Source organism: Cervus canadensis, chromosome 9 (assembly GCF_019320065.1).
Source record: "Cervus canadensis isolate Bull #8, Minnesota chromosome 9, ASM1932006v1, whole genome shotgun sequence".
Taxonomy (NCBI): Eukaryota; Metazoa; Chordata; class Mammalia; order Artiodactyla; family Cervidae; genus Cervus; species Cervus canadensis.
The window spans coordinates 58,420,307-58,443,819 of record NC_057394.1 but is presented as its reverse complement, the minus strand read 5'-3'; positions in this window follow the sequence as shown (position 1 = coordinate 58,443,819).

The window sequence follows — 23,513 nt, the reverse complement described above, 5'->3', positions numbered from 1 at the left end:
TTTAGGAGCCCTACTTTATACTAGAATAATGGAAATGGATGATTCTGCTTGGTTCAATGTAGAAATTCCATTTAAATCTAGACTCAGAGATATATTGAGGAATTAACTTCTGAACATAATGGTGTCTCCAAGACTTATGATAAGCAGATTAAACATATATACATTAAAATCACCATCATGTCACTATGACATGTACTGATAGCTATGATATATTCTGAAGACTCTCTAAGCTTCAAAAACTTTCCAAGTACTGTTACTTTGAAACTTACCTGAAGGTCATCATGAAAGAAATTATAATGTAAGAATAGGAAGAGGCACACAGTCTCTGTTCAGTTAAATTTCTCATCTTCTACCTATAATTTCTGGAACACTTAGTGGAAGTAGCAAAACCACAATAGTTACAGATCTGAATTTCAGGCTAGTTTAAATGGTAGCTAGGTGTGTGATCATGGGCAGTTGTTAAAACTTCTCAGGCATAATTTTCATCACTGGTTAAATGAAGGCATTGAATTTGATTATCATTAACTTCTCTTCTAACTTCATGATTACGTAGTTCTCATCATGGCACCAGCATTTACATAAATGTATTTCATTCTTGCTTTTCTGAAAGTCTGCATCTCATCCCCGCCTTTTCACTTTATCTGTACCCAAAATTTATCTCTACTGAAACCTGAAATTCAGCTAACTTCAAGCTTATTCATTTACTGTGAAATGTGGGAAATATAAATAGAAAATTACTAATTTTGCAACTAATTCAAGCATCTCTAAAGATCAGCAATTATCAGAAATAAAAGGGTGTGAGTAATACTTCATAAGCCTAGTTAATTAGCAAAGTCCTTGCTTGTGCTTGACAAAATTAAATATAAAGGAGCCATTTATAGGTAATCTCAAAATTACCACAATACAGGTATTCATAAAAATGTCAATTCAAGCTCTGGCTAATGTTGAGAATAAGTTGAATTTGAACCAGCATTCAAATATAATAATGTTCAATTCAAGAAGAATTTATCACATATACTCTCCCTTAAAATTACATATGTCTAAAATTTATGCTTAGTTTTCAAATCTATTTTCTTAAATCAACTCTCCAGAAATTTTATTCAGAAGAGTTTGAAACTCTTTTAAAAACATAGTGCTTTATTTTACTTTAAGATTAAACTTAACTACATGAAATAGCTTTGTTATATAATTTTAGAAAATAATGGAACTCACAAAATAAGGTATACAATAGGAAATTTTCAGGAATGTAAAGGAAGTATTTGAAAAAGATTAAACCTTTTGAACTTCCTTGGTTTTTGAAGAATTCAGGTGATAAATGAAGAAACTACCAGAAAGTATTCTATTTGTAGATACTAGATGAAACTGTCCACATAAACAAGAAAGAGAAATTGCACAGGCAGTACATCTGTTTCCATTTTTTAAAAATGAAATTAAAGACCACTATTTTAAAAGAAAATATATGTAAGTACAATTCATAAACACCTTTAAAATGGTAAGACATTGGTAGGGAAAATAAAAGATGTAGATGTCTGACATCAGGAAGAATAAAAATTTTAGAGTGGAAAAATTCATTATATAGCAAGTCTATAAGAGAAGAACTTATTGACTTCTTTTATAATATCAGCACAAAAGGATCAGATCATGCAACACTAAAAAGTAAGTTCAAAAAGTACAAGCATCTCTACTTCTCAGTCTTGCCAAAGAGCTTTCAATAGCACCTCTATTCTGCTTGGAAAGGAGAGCTGGGGAAATGGGCAATTTCGGCCCCACTTAAAACCTGAAGCCATTGTTATCCATATAAAGATACATGGATGTGGACAACTGGGCTTGACTGTTCCAGGAAAGAGCTTGAAAGAAAAATCATTCTCTACAAATGCACTAGAGGTAACCTGGTCCAAATGAACCATTAATCCCATTACTGTACAAAAAGTCCTTAAAAGCAAAATTATCTAGAGCAGATGCTACACAAAAGAAGACTGGAAAGTTCTTTAGGGATCAGCCAATGGTGATGTTAAATTGCTGGTCTGATTTCTTCAAATCAATTTCTTCAATAATTTTGGCAAAATAATTTTAAAACTACATGAGTTCAAAGGTTGTGCTTATTAACTCGACAGCTAAATTTTTCTAGCTCATTAGTAGAGTGCAAAATACCTCAAGTAACAGATGAACAGGGATAATTCGGGTAATAAGAATTTATTTGAGAACTCAATTTAAATGAGCTACCTATTGGTAATGTATTTTCATGTGAAGTGATCAAAAATACATTTTCAGTCACAGTCACTTTGCCTTTTTAAAATCTACATGCATTTCAAATAAGATTCAAGCAACTTTATGATTCATTGCATTTTATTCATCAACGCATTGCTTTTTAAGAGTTCTTTGATGTTTGAGGAATCTTGTATGTCTTTTGGATAAGCCTTCTCAAGCCTTTTCCCCTCAAGTCAGAAAGTTATACTTCACTAACTGTAAAGAAACATCTGAGGACTAAAATTTTGCTTTGTCATAGGGAACCTAGAATGTCCCAGAGAGGTGCCAACAGAGCATCTTCTTTATCCAGAAACTAAACAGAAGTCAGGGAGTAAGTAGTTGACAACTGCTCAGTCTATTGTAAAATACTCAGCAGCAGAAGAAATCATATGAATTTCTAGAAACTAGAAATCATATGGCAAGGCTGGAGGAAAAATAAAAATGATATTTTAAAAGTAAAAGTATTGACAGAACACACAATGAAAATGCATTCTAAATGGGATATGTCCAGTTCCAAAAAAAAAAAAGCGAAAAACCAAGAAAAAATCATCTTTTCCCTTGGATTTAAATTTAGAGAAAAATAAAGGAAACATTTTGTACCCCCAAATGATCTTTGGATCTGAATGTTTTAGGAAGAATTTGAAAAAAATAGGCGGTATTTTTTTTTTTTTTTAAATTTCTAGTGTATTGCTATTTACCACATTGCCTACTAACATAAGATCATTCACCATGTTAATTACACCAGGATGATATTTACCTTTGACCTAAGGGATATGCTGGAAAGTGTATATTCCTGAATACTACATGCTTATCACCTTTTTATACCATAACTGGAAGGTTTAAAATCAGAAAAACAATACAAGTCAAACATGTTCCATGAAAATTATGGGCAAACAGTATGCCATAGCAGAAAATCTGGTATGTTTTAATGTCAGGAATTCACAGCTATGAATGCTGGATTTATTTAATCATTCTACAATTCTATTTCTTTATTTGTAGGATATTAACAAATTCTCCAGGCAAGAATACTGGTAATAATGGTAGCCATTCCCTTCTCCAGGGGTTCTTCCCCACCCAGGGATCAAAGCTAGGTCTCCTGCATTGTAGGCAGATTCTTTACTGTCTGATCAAGAGGGAAGACTAATTTGATTATACTAAAGTACAATGAAACAATATGCAAAAAAGGTCTAGGACTATGTCAATTCTCAGCAAAATATTGTTACTATGAAGAATTCTGTACAGGATCTGATGATGGATTTTGGATTAGAGAAAGTAGAAAGGATGACCTTCTCTGTGAGTTTGACAGCAAGAGGCTGCCACAACTGCCCTGTATAAATATATTGTTTGTGCACCAAATGACCCTCTGGTACTCCCTTCATTGAACTTGCATGTTGAATGCAGTGCCCGGAGTTGTGTGGTTCGTTAGTTTCACCATCAGCCAGAATAGTAGTCCAGGTAGTAGCCCTACAGAATACCCTGCAGACAGTGGTACCTTGCTTACTTCTCCATTCTTGTTCTATTTAATTCAGTATAAATTTATTGCCATGATACTGGGTACTCAGGGCTGGTGCACTGGGATGCCCCAGAGGGATGGGATGGGGAGGGAGGTGGGAGGGGGGTTCAGGATGGGGAACACATGTAAATCCATGGCTGATTCATGTCAATGAATCAGCAAAACCAATACAATATTGTAAAGTAAATAAATAAATAAAACCGAAAAAAATTAATTTATTGCCAGATATTAAAATTTTCAAAGGAAAGTAGTGCATATTTTCTTGCTATTAGGCACTCACAGAAAGGAAGGTCACAGTAAAGAGTACCAGTGTTTCCAGTAAAATTTTAAAGGGATTTACTGGAGCACAGATGTGGAATTCCAACCATTGTTTTGAGAGGGAGGATATTAAAGAGGATGGGAGAAGGTTGATAAGGAGGTGAGGAGATAGTTTTAAAGAGTATGCATGGTCTAATCAAGTGGAAGACTGTTGGTTGTACAGAGGAGACTCAGAGTCATAAAAATGCTATGTGTTTGGAAACCTACTGCAAGTTGGTTGCTGTTCAGTCGCTCAGTCGTGTCCAACTCTCTGTGACCCCATGGACTGTTGCACACCAGGCTTCCCTGCCCCTCACAATCTCCTGAAGTTTGCCCAAGTTCATGTCCATTGCATTGGTGATGCTATCCAGCATCCTCATCCTCTGATACCCGCCTCTCCTTCTGCCCTCAATCTTTCCCAGTATCAGGAACTTTTCTAATGAGTCAGCTGTTCACATCAGATGATCAAAATACTGGTTTCAGCCTCAGCATCAGTCCTTCCATTGAGTACTCAGGGCTGATTTCCTTTATGATTGACTGGTTGGATCTCCTTATTGTCCAAGGGAAGAAGTTGGTTATAACTAGATAATTGTTCAGAAAGGTAAATGCACTAGTGAGACAAAAGAGTTAGAAGAAATGAAGAGGTGGTGGCTTAACTTCCTACAAAGCCAAAGAGTTATCTGAAAGGTATTTTCACTTTTCAAATTCAATAGGAAGCAGTCTTGCCCAGCTGACCTGTGCCCCAACACTTGTCATCACACTGAATCAGAGCTGGGGAGTTTACACTGAGTTGCCTGCAAAGTGAGGACTTCCCTGATGGCTCAGACGGTAGGGAATCTGCCCGCCACGTAGGAAACCCAGGTTCGGTCCCTGGGTCAGGAAGATGCCCTGGAGAAGGAAATGGCTCTCCACTCCAGTGTTTTTGCCTGGAGAATTCCATGGACAGAGGACCCTGACAGACTAAAGTCCATAGAGTCACACAGAGTCCGACACAGCCGAGCGACTAACACACGTGCACACTGCCTGACTTAGGCTTTTGGAGAGAAGATAAAAACTTCAAATGCTGAGTGACTGCAGTGGTAAATCAACAATCACTAATAGGCCAGGCAAGATCTGGTATCAAAATGTTGCCTGGGAGGTGGCAATTTAAAATGGTAAATGAAAATCCCTTCCTTTCTGAGGCCCGTGGATCCCTCATTTGTCAAATGAGAGAACTGCATTAAATCCAATATTTTTGACACAATATGATCTTGTTAATATATAAACTGGTAAATCTAATTAGCAATGACTCTAAGTGCTTTTGTCATGTAGGGGTACAGTGTTTACATTTAATTGATCATAAATTAAAACTGCACAATTTGTCACCACATTAGTTTCCTAGTGCCGCCATAATAAATTACCAGAAACTTCATGGTTTAAAACAACAGAAATATATTCCTCCACAGATGTGGAGGCTAATGTCTGAAATCAAGGTGTCGATGGGCAGGTGCTTCCTGAGAAGATGGCAGAGGAAAATTATACTTTTCTTCGGTGACGCCAGGGTTGCCGTGGTTTGGAAAGGCATCGCTCCAATTTCAGCCTGCACTTCAAAGGGCCTCCTCTTCAGTGTTTTTGTTTTCTTTTAGTCTCTTTCTTGCAAGGACATTAGTCATTGGTTTTAGGACCCACCTTAAGCCAAGATGATCTCATTTCAAGACCCTTGTCTTAATTAGATCTGCCAAGACCTTCATTCCAAATAAGGTCACATTCTGAGGTTCTAGGTAGATAAACCTTTTCGAGGATCACTATTCAAACCACTACAATCTCCAATAAATTATCGAGTGATTTTTCTCATTTTTTGCTTCAGGATATGAAAGAATAACTTGTATCAGACCATCTCTTCAGCTAACAATTTTGAAATTCAGATAAGATAAGACAAAAACATCAGATCCAAGAGCAAGCAGAGTAACTCTGGAAGTCAGGAGTTCAAGGAAGCCAAGATATAGGGAAGACACAAATGTCTTGAGAAGAGCCAGACCCTCTGCCCTTAACCTCGGATCTGTTCATAAGGAGCGCATTCTGAAATGCTAGGCAGAAAGACGTGGCTTGGAGCCTTCCACAGTCTCAGGGGATCAGGAATACAAAAGTGGATTGTAAGGTAATCAATCTATGCAGCTAGGATTTCAATGACTAAGATTTTGAAGAAAAGGAAGCAATAGAGACTTTACTTCTTTTTTTTAATATTTGTGGTTTCATACATGCTACCTCACAATGATTGGAATGGCTATCATCAAAAACAAACAGTAAGTGTTGGCAATTGTATGGAGAAAAAGAAGCTCTTGTGCCTTGGTGGGAAATTATAGACACTATGAAAACAATATAGAGGTTCCTCTAAAAATTAAAAGTAAAACTACCATATAATATAGCAATTGCACTTCTGGGTATATATATATGCAAAGGAAATGAAATCACGATCCTCAAGAGATACCTGCACAATCATGTTCATCACAGCAGTTCATAATAGCCAATACAGGGAAACAACCTGTATCCATCTATGAATAAATAAAGAAGATATGATATGATGAAGAAGAAAAAATATATGTACTCACAATGGAATATTATTCATCCGTGGGGCTAACATATAAAACTAGCATTTTATTTTAATGTATATTTTAGTATAGAATATATATTCTATACTAAAATAATATTTAATATAAAATTAAAGTGTTGAATTTTAAATTAAATTTTAAAATTAAAACATTAAAAGTTAAATTAATATTTTAAAATTTAAAATATTTTAATATAAAAATTAAAATATTCCTTCTCTCTCAATCATGAGAAAGAAGGAAACCCAGCTTTTTTACAACATAGTTAAACCCTGAAGGCATTATGCTGACTCAAATAATTCAGATTAAAAAAAAGACAAATTATGTATGCTATTACTCACATATGGAATCTAACAAAGCTGTACTCACAGAAACAGACAGTAAATAGTGGTTACCAGGGTCTTGGGAGTGAGGGGAAGGGAGAGAATTTGGTCATGGGATACTAAGTTCTAGCATAGATGAATTAAGCTCTGGGGATCTAATGTATAGCATGGTCGTTCTAGTCAACAAAACTGTATTATATGCTTGGAAGTTGATAATAGAGTTGATAATTATATGAGGTGATGGAGGTACTAATGAACACTACCATGGAAGTCATTTTACAATGTATAAGTAAATGTGCATGTTATACACATTAAACTTACACAATGCTAAATATCAATCATATTGGTATATCAATAATCACAAAACACTCCTTTATTTTCTTCTCCAGCTTCACAAAATAAAGCTGGAAAAGAAAAAGAGGAAGATGATCACATCAAATCCAAGGTGTTCCTAGCTCCTCAAACTTGCCCTATAGATTTAAGTTACTTACTATTACTTATACCATTCCCTTGGCTTATATTGTATATATTTTGGTATCTTCTCTGTAACAGTGGAGTTCCTTGGTACAGGAACACATTTAACTTCTCTAAGTTCAACAAAACATGCTTAGAGAAATGCAAACATTATTCCTTCCCCAGTTCAACACACAAGCACAAAATAAATTAGAAACCACAACCTAAAAGACTTGCGGAGCTTGTGAGTCTTTCCTTTCTGATTGGTAAGGCAAGTATGTGATCTAGGCAACAAATGTGGTCAAATCTGAATTAGTAAATGTCTGACGGCTGAAGCCAATAGGAATCATTATGTGAGTAATTTTAATATCTCCCTGACCATTAATGAATAAATGAGATGTTTTGTTCAGTTGGCCATGAAATTGGTTGAGATAGCCTTTATTTGCAGAGTCTTTTATAGAGGAACAATGCCTAATGAAGAGTTAAAAGTACTGGTCTATAGAAAAGAGTTAAAAGAATAGTCTATAGAAATAAATGATAACAAAGATCAGAAAAAGCCATACCTTTTTTCACATCTTCCTGGTAACAAAACATTTGAGAGATTAGGTCTCTGGATATAGTTTGTCTCTGAGATTATGTCCCTTACATTTCTATATATATTAGACATCCTTGCATTCTTAGTTCCGTGCAGGGTTATATATAACAAAATGCCCTTTGTGGTTGAGTATACATGTCTCCTGTAGGGTTATTTTGTTTATGGGTGATTTTTGTATTATGTGTTGATCTTAGAAATTAACCTTATATTTCTACACTCTGAAAGTCCATTATATATTTAAATGTTAAGTCCAATTGCCATTTCTTTTTGAAATCATCCTTTTTAAAAAAATCCTGACAGGACAAGTAAGATTGCTTCAGTTCGTTGGCAGTTTCATCACCCCTCTGCCGGTGCACTTATCTCTGCTCTCAAGTTAGCTGTTTGATTAGATTGTGAGATTCTCTAGGGTTGGGAATGACTTTTATTTGTTGGTTCCACTTGGCTCACAACACCATGACTTTAACATGTTATGTGTTACAGGCATTTGTAGTGAATGAATTTTAAATTCTATTTTTCAAAAGGGCAGCACGATGACTCTCACACAAATATAAAATGAACATGTGTCAGAAATTTTGTTCAGCTCATTAATTAATGAGAGAGTTGATAAGACAGTGTAACCAGTTCAAAGAACATCTGAAGAAAGAAAGTCTGTGTGTGAAGGTGTGGGGGTGGGTGTGGGTATGTGTGCACACACGATTTAATCAGGGAAGTTATGAATATTTCTGGCTTATATTCAAAACAAGTGAATGTATTGCAGTGTAATAGACTATAATCTTTGGAGTTATCTATTCTACAAGACAGAAATTATTTGCCTCTTTTAAGGACAGAAGTCTACAATTTAACATACGACTTCACTCGGTCTGAAGGCTTTAATCAAAAGTAGATAGAGATTTGATCCCAGTATATTCCTCTAGATACTGCTTAAGTGGCTTTCACTCCTGAATGATGTTGAAAATGTATGTTTTCTCTAACCCATAGAGCAACTGTCCACTGGCTTGAGCTGATGGGTTGTATTACCAAACCCTTGTCCAGTGAAGATTCTGGAACTGGAGTGAGGAGGCCCCAGTAGTGGTCTAGGCCCTCTACAAACATACAATTTCAACTGCAAAAGGCATAATTGGTTGCAAGAGGTTAGAAGCAAAAGAGGGAAGGATAGATGAGCACAGAGGATGTCTCAGGCAGTGACAATACTCTGTATGATAGTGATGGACACGTGTCCTTACATGTTTGTCCCAACCCATTAAATGGGTGGCGCCAAGAGTGAACCCGCATGTAAATTGTGGACTTTGGATGACGAAGACATGTCAATGTAGGTTCATGTGCTGTGTGGTTAGTCACTCAGTCATGTCTGACTCTTTGTGACCCCATGGACTGTAGACCGCCAGGCTCTTCTGCCCGTGGAATTTTCCAGGCAAGAATACTGGAGTGGGTTGCCATTTCCTCCTCCAGGGGATCTTCCCCACCCAAGAATTGATCCTGTGTCTCTTGCATCTCCTGCCTTAACAAGCAGATTGTTTACCACTGTGCCACCTGGGAAGTCTGATGTAGGTTCATAAGTTGTACTAAATGTACTGGTTTGGTGAGGGAGGTGGATAATGAGGGAAGCTATGCATGTGTGAGGTCAGGGTATATGAAGGAAATCTCTGACTTTCCACTCAGTTTTGCCGTTACCCTAAAACTGCTCTAAAAAATATAAAGTCTGTTAAAAAACAACTAAGGAATTTCTCTTAAAGACATTTTTTTTACCTTATTCTAAGTTTTATCTAATTTTTCATAAATAAGAAAATTGGTTTGTTCTCACTAAAAGTATCTGTTAATTGAATGTAGCACAGTTCTTCTAATGGATTACCTGGTACGTAATGAGTCTATTAACTTAGAAATTCAGTTACACTAAATGACCAATTTTACTACCACTGCCAGAAAATTGAGGGCTCACTGTAATGGTTTAGTGACTTGATTTCTTACCATTGTTAGGTATGCTGTATAACTTGCTCTTTGAAAACATGTTACCTTTGAATATTTAGTGGCAGTAAAATTAATGATTATAATGCACAGGATTACAATACAAAAATCTCTGAGCTCTAATTTAAGTCAACTTGGAAATGGAAAATTAGGATTTGTGTTTTTTAAAAATAATCAGATAACAGTTTACTATATGATAAACTAATGAAGTTATTAATCATTTTTAATAAGAAATAAGGATATGTACAGTGAACTTCTGTTAGTTTTTATATAAACAATTGAATGTTAGAACTAGAATGGACCAAGGAAATTGCTGATTGCAACAAATTCATTTCACAGGTGAGGAAATTGAGTCCCACTTGTAAGACTTGTTGGTCATTTTGAAACACTATGTGGATAATGCAGTGGTATGCAATTTTACAAGAATGCATCACTTCCTTATAGAAGTTATGGTCATTGTCCAGTATTGAACTATGCTATTTGTTGCATTATTAGAGTTACACTGGAAAAAGAGTATATATGTGCTTCCCTAGTGGCTCAGACAGTCAAGAATTTGTTTGCAATGAGGAAGACCTGGGTTCAATCCCTAGGCTATATCCCTGGAGAAGGAAATGGCTATCCACCCCAGTATTCTTGCCTGGAGAATTGCATGGACAGAGGAGTCTGGTAGGCTACAGTCCATGGGGTTGCGAACAGTCAGACTCGACTGAGCGACTGAATGCATACTGTGTGTCCAACTCTGCAACCCTGTGGACTGCAGTTTTTGGAGTCAGTGAAGTTAGTAGTTCGAACAGAGACTGACTGATAAAACATTGCCAAATTCACTGTATTTGGGTTTCCACCTCCCAAAGTCTCTGGATTTTAAAAAGCTGAAATCTTTTGAAGGAGGAGAAATGGGTTCCTGGGGAGAATGTATGAAACTTGTGATTCACTGAGAAATAAAATTTTATCACTCCCAAATTTCTATTTTCCAGGGGATATGACTAATACTGATGAGCAAAATCTTTTCAGAAGATTGTATTCTATTTTGTAGTTTTCGTTGGTTCAGGCTTTTTTTCTGTTAGTATAAAATGTGGTGGTTTAGAAAGCTGGAAACTTTACTATTCTGACCTGAAAAAATGATCAGAGTTGAGAAAAGTAGGGGAAGAAAATTCTATCTGCCTCCCAACCCTCCACCTGCAAAATGTGTGATTGTCTCCAGAAAAACTGTCTTCCTGAACATGACAAAGTTAACACTTTTTAAAAGGTTCTCATGATTGAGTGAACAGATCTCAGTAAAAAGAAAAAAAAAAAGGCTGGTGAATTTAAACAGTATAGTATTGAACTATTTCAAAACAATAGTTCTGTGATCCACTTAAGAACAATAATTCTCAAACTGAATTCCACAGAGCACCTTGGTCAGAATCATCAGTGTTTGCTGTAATGTTAGATCTGAGGAGGAGTTAGTGTCAGGATTCTATCTGCAGGTGCAGCTTTCCTAAATAGAGAAGTTTACCAGTAGGTTATTGGGTAACTCAGAAGGTAAACACAGAGGTTGGAAACTGAGATTTGGAGAACAAGCAAAAATTGATGACTTCTCCGCCATGGTGAAGAGTCTGTCAGATTCCACTCTGACAAGATTCCTTCTGTGCTTCAGTCACTGCCTCCACTCTGTTCCTGATGCCGTAACTTCTACTGTCCCTGAGAGTAACTTCCCAGTCAGTTTTATATTTTTCAGAATTCATTTTTGGATTATTTCAAGTTACTGTCTAAAGGTAGGACATCCATTGGCTAAATCCCCATGTCTTAATTTTTCCTAAGTTTGCAAAGGGATTACTTATCCATTTGGAACCCAGTAGGAAAAGAAAAGAGAACAACTATCAGCTACACTGGTCCTATTCCAGTGGGAACCCCCCAACCTCTTGTAATAGGGAAAAACCTTCTCTGAAAGAGATTTTTTCCTATAAGCTTAAATTATATGTAACAGTCCCTCTATGGGAACACTGCCTCCCAGGTAAGGAGCATTAGGGTAAAATATCTTTATTTACCTCACAGGAAATATCCAGACCAGATTTGCTGACGAATGACTACAGGAAAGAAGAAATTAATATATCCCTTCAGAAGACTGAGAGGAACCAGGAAATGTTTGACTTTACCTCCCCTTTTATAATAGTATAAAAGAAACCTGAAATCTAACTCAGGCAAAATGATTCTTTGAGACACTAGCACACCGTCCTATCAGTCTTCTGGCTTTCTAAATAAAGTCATTATTCCTGTCCCCAACGATTTGTCTCTCAGTTAATTGGCCTGTTATGTGGTGAGCAGTATGAGCTTGAACTTGGTAATAGAAATGCATCAAAATCTTGGAAGAAAGCATGAGATTTGGCACTTTTAAGCAAATATAGTCAGTTCTTCTATCATGTGATATATTTGCTCTTGTAAATTACAGCACTGTACTAAACCACGCAATAATAACTTCAGGTCATATGAAAAAAATGGAATAAGGAACACAACACTAAAAACTTCATTAGTGATGCACTGGAAAAAGATAAGATGCTAGTGAACACAGTAGTACAGTTTGACATATGTTCAATGGCTAAGAAATACATAGCTACAATAGAAATGGTCCTTTACCCTGAAAAAGACCTGAAGTTTGCTTGTGGAAGTGGTGTCAGGAGGGTTGCAGCTTGTGTTATGAGCAAGTAATGGAAAGAAAGTGATCTGAAATCAAGTGGAAAGTTGTATGTGTGTTTGACTCATAACACACATGCTGAAGCGAGGTAGCTGGTAGAAGTTTCAGGCATATGCTTGTGTGCCTTTTGCATATTTCAATGTGTTCAGTTGGGTGAACTTTTTGGAATTCACCCTTTTCCAGATAAAATCTTGCATAAGCACAGGTGAAATTTGCATTATGCTCCAATGGTTACCTAATATACCAAAAATGTTGGAACAAATTCACCCTTTGAAACAAATATAGCAAAACTGATGGCACTCCTGTGTGATTTTTGTGTAAATCAAAGCATTCAGACACTTAGAGGTTTGAATCTTGCCTGACTATCGCATCTGTTTTTCTGTGTAATGCTCACTGGACTCCTGTAGATAAGGGAGAAGGGGCGCTTTCACCTTTTCTCTCCTTCATAAGGCCTTTCTTTTCAAGAGTTGATTTACAAGTCTTCCCTGTAGACTTTGAAATCACTGCAGTTATCTGGTAATTACCCCCATCCAAAAGGACCCATTTCCCCAGCCACAGGGAGTTTAGCTCCTGACGTATTTTCTTCTCTCCACTCCACCACCTAACGTCATCCTCAGTGATGCTTTAACTCCTTTGTGGTGTATCCATTGACACTGTCATCTCTTAGATCCTAACACTGAAAGCTACCAATCTTCATCTTTTCCCATCAGTCACTCCCAGTTGCATGATGACTCCTAGACTTTTCCACATGTACCTCTAATACTCATGGTGCATGTTAGTAAGCCTGAATCAAGTTTGTGTCATTTTCCTAGTTTTCTTTATTTTCAGATAAAATTTAAGCAAAAAAGAGTGTCTAGCATTGCATTCCCTATTTGTTCTATCTCATTTGCCTATGTTCAAGTTATTAATATAACCACCAGAGGCTACACTTGGCCACACCCTCGACTTGTTTAACAAAATGTGAATAAGGAAAGGATGCTGAGATTCAACTAATACTATGACTGCTGCAACCTTACATTTTCTTCAAGTGAAAAACTATATGAATGCCCTTTTAATGCAAAGATTTTTCCTCTGTATTTCAGTCCCAGCTGCTGTGTTTTTAACTTTTCATTTTGTTGGGGAGATTAAAGACAGAGGATCATTATGAGTCTTCTAAGAAGCCAAGAGACGGAAGTTAGATTAAAAGCTATTTATTCTGCACTTTGTATTTTCCTTGGTCTTTATTTTCAGATTGAACATAAGGTATCTGCCGCACATATTGCTTTCAGAAAGATGGATTTAACTAAAATTTATACTATGCATTCATTCAGTAAACATTTATTTTTGACTGCCTCCTATATTTCGGGGTCTCTGCTAGCCCAGGGCACATAGAAGTGGATGAGAGAAAGTATTTGTCTTCAGGGAACTGTAGTGGATTTCATGGTGCTTGCCCACATACCATCAGCACAGCAGCTGAGAAAGTTGGTGGTTGACCGTTTTTAGCTGAATCTCTCTTTGGTCCTTGCCCTTGATTCACATAAGGAAGCCAGTCTCCTACAGGAAGCCTACATCTACTGACTGGTCAATACCAGGATTATTTCTCTTGCCCCAATTTGGGATAACTCTCAAGGAGCATCCCAACTTCACAGCTCTTATAAGATTGGCTGAAGCTATTGTTATTGAATCAATTTACAGTGCAATTTCTACCCCTGTCCAATCCTGTTTTCCTCTACTTTTCCACAATCTTTTTTTCTGAGGACAGAAAACACCCTTCGGTGACCTAGCTGTATGCACACCTGTGTTTCAGAGTCTGATTCCTGTGGAACTTGCTTGCAAAATGAGAATTCAGTGTTTGGCTGGAAGATTAGTAATTGTGATAATGTTAGTCACTTGTGTTATTTCATTTTCTTCTTCTTCTTCTTCTTTTTTTTTTTTTCATTTTCTTTGGAATATCAATGTCTTTCCTATTGGTTTCTAAAAATCATTTATGAGTAAGGATGTTAAACATTTGTCATGTAGTGCAAATGAAATACCATATCTTATTGCCATTGGTTTACTATGGTGTATTGTATTTTGGTTGTGGCTCAGACAGTAAAGAATCTGCCTGCAATACAGGGGATCTGGGTTTGATTCCTGGGAGGGGGAGACCCCTTGGAGATAGAAGTATGGCAACCCACTCCAATATTCTTGCCTGGAGAATTCCACGGACAGAGGAGCCTAGTGGGCTATAGTCCATAGGTTTGCAAAGAGTTGGATACGACTGAGCGACTAACACTTCCACTTTCATTAAAATATACTCATGTTGTGTTTAAAAATTAGCATAGGTAACCTCATGTCACCAACAGCATTAGTAAATGTGATCATATTTTGAAAACTGCTCTAGTAGAGGCGACCCCATGCCATTAGGAGAGACGCCTTTATCTCAGATTGAGATGGAAGTGGGGTCAGGAAAGTTTTTCTAGAGAAGGTGGTTTCTGAGTTTAGATTTTATTGTCAGTAAGAATTAAACAGAGATGTGAGCAAGGAATAATGATTTGGACAGAGGAAATGGTACATGAAGAGACAGACCTATAAGTGGGCATGGCACATTCAGAAATCTTTTGGAAAGCCAGTATGACTTGAGCCAATGGCAAGAGAGGAAATTTAGGGATGTGATGATGAAGTGAAATGCAAGACCCAGTTCACGATGGCCTTGTATATCATGCTGAGGAACTTGCATTTCATACTGAGAATACTTGAACTTTTGAAGTTTTAAGCAAACAGCTCAGAAAGCTGTATTGATCATAATGTGAACATGAATTGGAGTGGGTGAGCATGAGACATGGAGGCCCTTTAAGAAGGTGTTGTGGAAAATCAAGTAGAGAAAGTGGATAGTAAGGCAGATGATAGGACACAGTGAGAGGACTTGGGGGTTCATTGGGTATAAGGGATAAGGATGCGGAGACCTGTCCCTCTAGGGTGAACTGATAGGGAGCATAAAAGAAGAGATTTGCGGGACAAATGTGTTAATTTTAGCTTTGAACACATTGAATTTGAAGTGTTTATGGGTTATCTGAGTGGACTGATTGAAGAGAAAAGGGGAGAAAATAGAGAGAGACAGAGACCTGTAGGCTCTACGTGAAGCTGTGACTTGGGCTCTGGGGAGAATGCACGGGGTAAGGAGAGATGTCAACAGTCCTCTTGGGGAATCAGCATGTTGAAGGCGAGATGGAGGGAGGGGGCCACAGAGACAAGCTTCTGGAACTGGTTGTTATGATTGCTATCGACTTTAAACAAGGTGAAGCCATATTTAAGTTTTCAAGTTTTTCATTCTCTCTCTGTGCACATTTGAGTAGTTCTCACAATAGTTTCTTTGAGACAATGACCTTTAAACTATAAATGAAGAAACTAACTTAAGGAACGGTTCTGTGATACTACTCTTATCATATAGTAATTTGATGACTTGACCAGGTAATTTATTTGAAAAATGATTGGAAAATAAATATCAACTTTGTTTACAAGTTAATTCCTCCCATTTTCCAGTAACATTTAACTTTAGTTATTACATCCCCATAAACCAAATTATTCTGAAAATATTTTTAGACATTCAAATAGATGATATTTTCAACATCTCAAGCTTTTATTCCTTCCCTCTTCTTCCTCCCATAACATTTTTTTCTGCCATCTTCTTCTGATTTAAAGTTAACAGCTGTCAACAAAAACTATAAACAATAAAATGTAAATATGGGTGCTATATCTTATCTCTAGTTACTTTCAAGTCATATGTTTTAATGTTGTTGTTTAGTTGCTAAGTCATGTCTGACTCTGTGATCCCCTTGACTGTAACCCATCAGGCTTTTCTGCCCACAGGATTTTCCAGGCAAGAATACTGGAGTGGGTTACCATTTCCTTCTCCAGGGGATATTCCCCACCCAGGAATCGAACCTGTGTCTTCTGCATTTGCAGGCAGATTCTTTACCACTGAGGCAGCTGGGAAGCCCATATTTTTTTTAATAGATGTATCCAAAAGGCAGTTTATATAATCTCACATTAGACTACACATTATCTCAAAGTGTGGCATATGACATCACTCATTCTCTAAATTATTTCTGTTTTTCAGACAGTATCATTCTTAATATGGATGCATATGGCACACCACATATTTCAAACAAGCTGCAGTTCTTATTTTTTTTCTTTTTTTTTTCTCTTTTTGCTTTTTTTCTTTATTTAGAAACACTGTTTCTTAGCAGCTTTCAGAACTTACAGGTATTTAATTAAGTGTAGATTGTATGGTACATTAGTAACCATCAAACATTAAGTCTTTCAGCAGGCAATTAAAAAGGGCAAAATAGTCTAAATGAATTTTTAAATACCTTCTTCCAATCATTAAGCACAGTGACCATGGCCATATTTTGTAAAATGTAAAACATTAGAGTTCTCACAACTATGCTCGTCACAGTCGTTTTTATTGATGATCTATCTGAGCTTCATTTCCTAACTGAGAAACCTTGTCAGTCAATTTATTCCAACATAACACTATTTGGTTGGGTAGTTATTAATCCTGTAATTGTTCACGGCATGCCAGGAATAATTCAGTTAATTATTACAATATGTCTTACTTTGCTATACTGCTCTATGTCAGAATAGCCTTTGCATATATTGGAAGGCAAAAAAAGATGCTCATTTAAATTCTAGACATAAAAATTGATTACTAACTAAAAATATAAAGGAAAGACTTTTTTTGTTTGCCCTGCATAGAATATCTGCTAGCCTAAATGCAGGTTGATGAATTATAACCTTCTGACTTTAATTGATCCATCATCTTTATTTTTAAGGAATCTTTTAAAACTGAGTATTAGTTTCCATTGTGTCATAGTGTAACAATTCACTCTTGATCATATTAAAAAGAGAATTTCAGTTTTTTCCAACCCAATATATGGAAATAGAGCTAATGTCTACAGTTCCATTATGGTCATGAAATTAAATGCTGTTCAGTTAGGTAAAAAGTGTGATGATGTATATAATAACTTTCATGCACAGAATTAAATTTGGTTAAAGGTATTTGGGGCTGGATATGCCTGAATGGATTTCAGAATGTAAAACCATATCAATAAAACATAATAATGTATGGATTATTACATTCTAACACTCACGATATGTTATTTTAGTTCACTATAGAAATGGAAAATGCAATATTCATTATGTGGTACTGCACTGGCATTAAATCAAGTTCAGCGGAGGCCTTCCATAAGAGAAAGGAATACAACCACTGAGTTGCAGTTAGCTTCTCCACCTAGCTTCTATCTTACTATGAGCTTGTTAGCCAAATTAACATCCTTTTTTCAGGTCAAAGAACAACAGTATTAATTGGCTGTGGCCAAAGGACTCTGCAGGGATATAAAGGCAGAGATGATTTCATCCCTGTTAATGACAGTGAGGGAGCACAGAAGCAAAATAATAAACACAAAAATGCATGCCATTCCATCAGATAAAAATGAAAGGCATTAAAGAAGAAACTGTGATGTTAGCTGGAGATCACTTAATTTGAAGTCATTTGACTCTAGATTTGCTACAGAGTTTTGCAAGTTTAAGCAAGTCATTAAATCTTAATTTACCTATAAAAATGGAATTTTAATACTTACTGGACGTAACAATAGAATGATGTAGTATATGATAATGTCTTTTTAAAAAATGTTGAAACATTGGACACATGTAAAAGATAAGATAAATTTACAAATAGACTATTTAGAATTAACACTGTGTTAATGTATATTAGGAATGAATTGACCTGTTCATTACTTCTATTATCTATTGATTTTTTTGAAGTGCTTCATAGCTTAATGTATTTTACAATATTTTTGGTAAACATGATTATAGTATAATACAGAATATACCTGGTCCTTGTCCCTGGTTCCCAGGGCATAAGGTTTCAAAAACCCATGGGATTTTCTGAGTGAAGAATGTTTTTGTTGCGCTAAAGATGAGACTTATCACTGGCCCTCATATATCTTCAGGATGTGGACACTTGTTCCCAGAAAGGCCAACTACATATTAAATGTTGGAATTTTGGGTCAGTCTGGCCTCCAGGAAGGGAGGGGTCTATAGAATGCATTTTATCACATGGCTAGTGATTTAGCCAGTCATGCAAACATACCTTTTTCTCTTCACACTAAATTTGTAGAATCTCTCGTTTTCTGCTATCTATTCCTTGGTTCTGAATTAATCTTGAAAGCACTTTTAACTTCCTATTGTATGCAGAGCAGCTGTTGTTCAGTCACTAAGTCATGCTCAGCTCTTTGCAACTTACTGGACTGTAGCACACCAGGCTCCTCTGTCTTTCACTGTCTCACACTTTGCTAAAATTCATGTCCATTGACTCAGTGATGCTGTCTGACCATCTCGTCCTCTGCTGCCTGCTTGTCCTTTTGGCTTCAATCATTCCCTGCATCAGGGACTTTTCTCCTGAATCAGCTCACCGCATCAAGTTTTTAGAGCTTCAGCATCACTTTTTCCAATGAATTGTCAGTGTTAATTTCCTTTAGAATCAACTAGTTTGATATCCTTAAGGTCTAAGAGTCTTCTCCAGCACCACAGTTTGACTATCAAGTTGGTTTTAGAAAAGGCAGAGGAGCCAGAGATCAAATTGCCAACATTCACTGGATCATCGAAAAGCCAGAGTTCCAGAAAAACATCTATTTCTTCTTTATTGACTATGCCAAAGCCTTTGACTGTGTGGATCACAATAAACTGTGGAAAATTCTGAAAGAGATGGAAATACCAGACCACCTGACCTGCCTCTTGAGAAACCTGTATACAGGTCAGGAAGCAACAGTTAGAACTGGACATGGAACAACAGACTGGTTCCAAATAGGAAAAGGAGTACGTCAAGGCTGTATATTGTCACCCTGCTTATTTTGCTTATATGCAGAGTACATCATGAGAAACGCTGGGCTGGAGGGAAGCACAAGCTGGAATCAAGATTGCCGGGAGAAATATCAATAACCTCAGGTATGCAGATGACACCACCCTTATGGCAGAAAGTGAAGAAGAACTAAAAAGCCTCTTGATGAAAGTGAAAGAGGAGAGTGAAAAAGTTGGCTTAGAGCTCAACATTCAGAAAACTAAGATCATGGCATCCGGTCCCATCACTTCATGGCAAATAGATACGGAAACAGTGAACACAGTGTCAGACTTTATTTTTGGGGGGCTCCAAAATCACTGCAGATGGTGACTGCAGCCATGAAATTAAAAGATGCTTGCTCCTTGGAAGGAAAGCTATGACCAACCCAGACAGCATATTAAAAAGCAGAGACATTACTTTGCCAACAAAGGTCCGTCTAGTCAAGGCTATCATTTTTCCAGTGGTCATGTATGGATGTGAGAGTTGGGCTATAAAGAAGGCTGAGCGCTGAAGAATTGGTGCTTTTGAACTGTGGTGTTGGAGAAGACTCTTGAGAGTCCCTTGGACTGCAAGGAGTTCCAACCAGTCCAAGCTAGAGGAGATCAGTCATTGGAGGGACTGATGTTGAAGCTGAAACTCCAATACTTTGGCCACCTGATGTGAAGAGTGAACTCATTTGAAAAGACCCTGATGCTAGGAAAGATTGAAGGCAGGAGGAGAAGAGGATGGCAGAGGATGAGATGGTTGGATGGCATCACTGACTCGATGGACATAGGTTTGGGTGGACTCCAGGAGCTGGTGATGGACAGGGAGGCCTGGCGTGCTGTGGTTCATTGGGTCGCAAAGAGCTGGACACGACTGAGTGACTGAACTGAACTGAACTGAGCTGAATACAGCCCCAATAAAAACTCAGAACAAAAGGCTTAGTGAAGCTTCTTGATGGGTAACCAACACAGTGATATCCAGGGAAGGTAACGTACCTGACTCCTTTGGGGAATTGTCCCAGACCTTTCACTTTGTGCCTCTTTCTTTTTGGTTGTTCTTGACATATATTTTATAATAAAATTATATTTTTAAGCAAAGTGGTTTCTTGAAATCTCTGAGTTATTCTAGTGAATTACCAAAGCTGAAGACATTATGAGAAATCCTGTATTTTTAACTGATTAGGCAAAGGAGAGAATGACCCCTGAGGCTTACAGATGGCATCTGAAGTGAGTTAAGTCTTGTGAAGAACAGAGTCTGACACTTCGGGTAGTTAGTGTCAGAATTTTACTGAAGTACCGTACTTGGAGTAAAAATGGAATATTTGTGATGCAGAAAACAATCAAAATATTTATTTCTTTAAACATAATAATGTGATTGCAAACTGAAAAAAGGTTCCATAAAAGATTACTACAAAAATGTACAAGATACCATATTCATGTTTCAAGGAAATATAAATTATATACAGTGAAAAATGTCTCTATGAAAGTCAGTAGAATTAAGCTATCAAATTAGCCATTTTAAAATTTGTGAACATAATTTTACTTTTTAATCTACTGATTTTCAATAAATGGATGTGCCAAAATTCTAAGGAACAATGTGGTGAACTGTATAACCTGATTTTACTTTTGCTGTAAAAGTCTAGGAATGCTCCAAAAATAATTGTAAAAATACTACAAATGTTCCTTTAAAGTGCAGACAGAACCTGAAATAACATGATCTAAATGTCTAGGGAATAAAAGCAAAGAGGAAACTAAAGCACTGTGGATGCCCATTTTGAGGAAGGTGGGTGAGAATGATGGGAGGATGCTGATTTAGGCAATAGTGTGCTGAGGCTAAAGCCAGTGGTAAAAGTATGAAGGCTGCATATTTGAAAGGTGGAATATTTAGGACTTCCCTACTGAAAGTTGTGTCCTTTGAGAGGTTTCATGCTCAGTAAAAATGTGTTCTAGGAATAAAAAGATGCTATTTTCCCCCTGAGAGTCTGGCATATTTTGTTATCTAATCTTCCTTCTTATTAAATATATTAAAATGCATTAATGGACTAATAAGAATATAAAGCACACTCAGAGGCCAAAACAAATAAAGGCAAATTCCTTGGAGTAAACAGCAGTGGAGCTGGCTTTAGGCCTTGAGGTTATTTGCCTCATGTGGTGAAAAATGCCATGAAACACCCTAAAGGATTATTCTACCAGAGTACAGGTAATTATCAATAAGCCTGTCACCTATGGGACTCCACTGCAGGAAAGCTGTTCTTGGTTCTGAGACAAGATAAAAAGAATTTTTTGTTTGAAAATTCACACCTAAAAACTGGATCTCAAGTACCTCTGTAACCAAAGTCACATTGTATGGCAAGTTTGATATAAACTCAAGACAGACACATGGCAGATTAAAAAAATAATAATAATCCTTTCTGGAGGAATAAACTTTGCATAGTAGGACTCAGATAATTTCCACAGATAAACTTTTAAGAAATATGAAATCTGAGTGAAAAATTTCAAAACATTCAAGGAAACAAGTCATGACCACTGATTGCATTCAGCAGAAATAATAGATAACAGAATTAGACTGCTGAGAATTCATATATAGGAATTATAGTGACTAAGGAACTTAAGGGACATCATCAAACAGACCAATGTACTCTCTATGGGACCACAGAAGAGAAAAAAAATTGAAAGGAGAAGAGAACTTAGTTGAAGATATTAAGACCCCAAACTCTCTAAATCTAGGAAAAGAAATGGACACCCAAATTTAGTAAGTTCAAAGGGCTTACAATATGTGGAACATAAAGAGTTCCATGTGAATACACATTATAATCCAACTATAAAAACTCAAAGACAGTTTTGAAAGCAACAGGAGGAAAGTGACTCATCATGCACTAGGGATCTCTCACAAGATTATAAGCAAATTTCTCAGCAGAAACATTTCAAACCAAAAGGGAATGGATGATACAGTCAAAGTGCTGAAAGAAAAACAACAACTGACAATCAAGGATACTATATCTGATAAAACTGTCTCACAAAATAAAGGAGAAATAAAGACCTTCCCAATAAGCAAAACTAGAGAAAAAAAATTATCACTACTAGATCTGTCTAAAGAATTGCTAAAGGGAGTCTTTCAGGTTGAAATAAAAGGCAGCTAGAAAGCAACATGAAAACATATGAAAATATAAAGATACCTGGTAAAAGAAAATAAATAAATTTTAGAAAAATACATAGGCAGCACTGTGTTACTGTAATGGTTGTACGTAAATCACTTTTAACTTTGGCATAGGATTTAAAGATAAAAGCATAAAATAACTATAGCAACAAAACTATGTTAGTGGGTACAAATTACTAAAAATGCAATTTATGACTTCAATAATATAAAGTAGGGGAAGAGAGATGTAAAGGAGTAGAGTTTGTGTCTGTGACTGAAGTTAAGTTGCTGTCAGTTTAAAACAACTTACAAAATAGCAATAGTTAAGACCTTTACTAACAGTAATTACCTTAAGTGTGAATGGATTAAATTCCAGAATCCAGAGACATAAAGTGACTGAATGGATAAAAAATAGGACCCAACTAAATGATATCTGTAAGGTACTCACTTTAGATATTTAGGCACTTCTCTTGTGGATCAGCTGGTAAAGAATTTGCCTGCAACGTGGGAGACCTGGGTTCAGTCCCTGGGTTGGGAAGATCCCCTGGAGAAGGGAAAGGCTACCCACCCACTCCAGTATTCTGGCCTGGAGTTGCAGAGAGTTGACATGACTGAGCGACTTTCACTTTCACTTTCCCTTTAGATATAGGAACATATATAGGTTGAAAGCAAAAGGATTATAAAAGATATTTCAAGAAAATAGTAACCAAAAGACAGCAGGGGTGGTCACCCTTAGACAGAATAGACTTTTAAGTCAAAACCTGTTTTAGGAGGAAAAGATTGTATAACAAAGAATCAGTTCTCTAAGAAGATATAGCAATTATAAATAAATATACACCTATCAAAAAATCCATATATATGAAGAAATATTGAAAACATTAAGGAGAG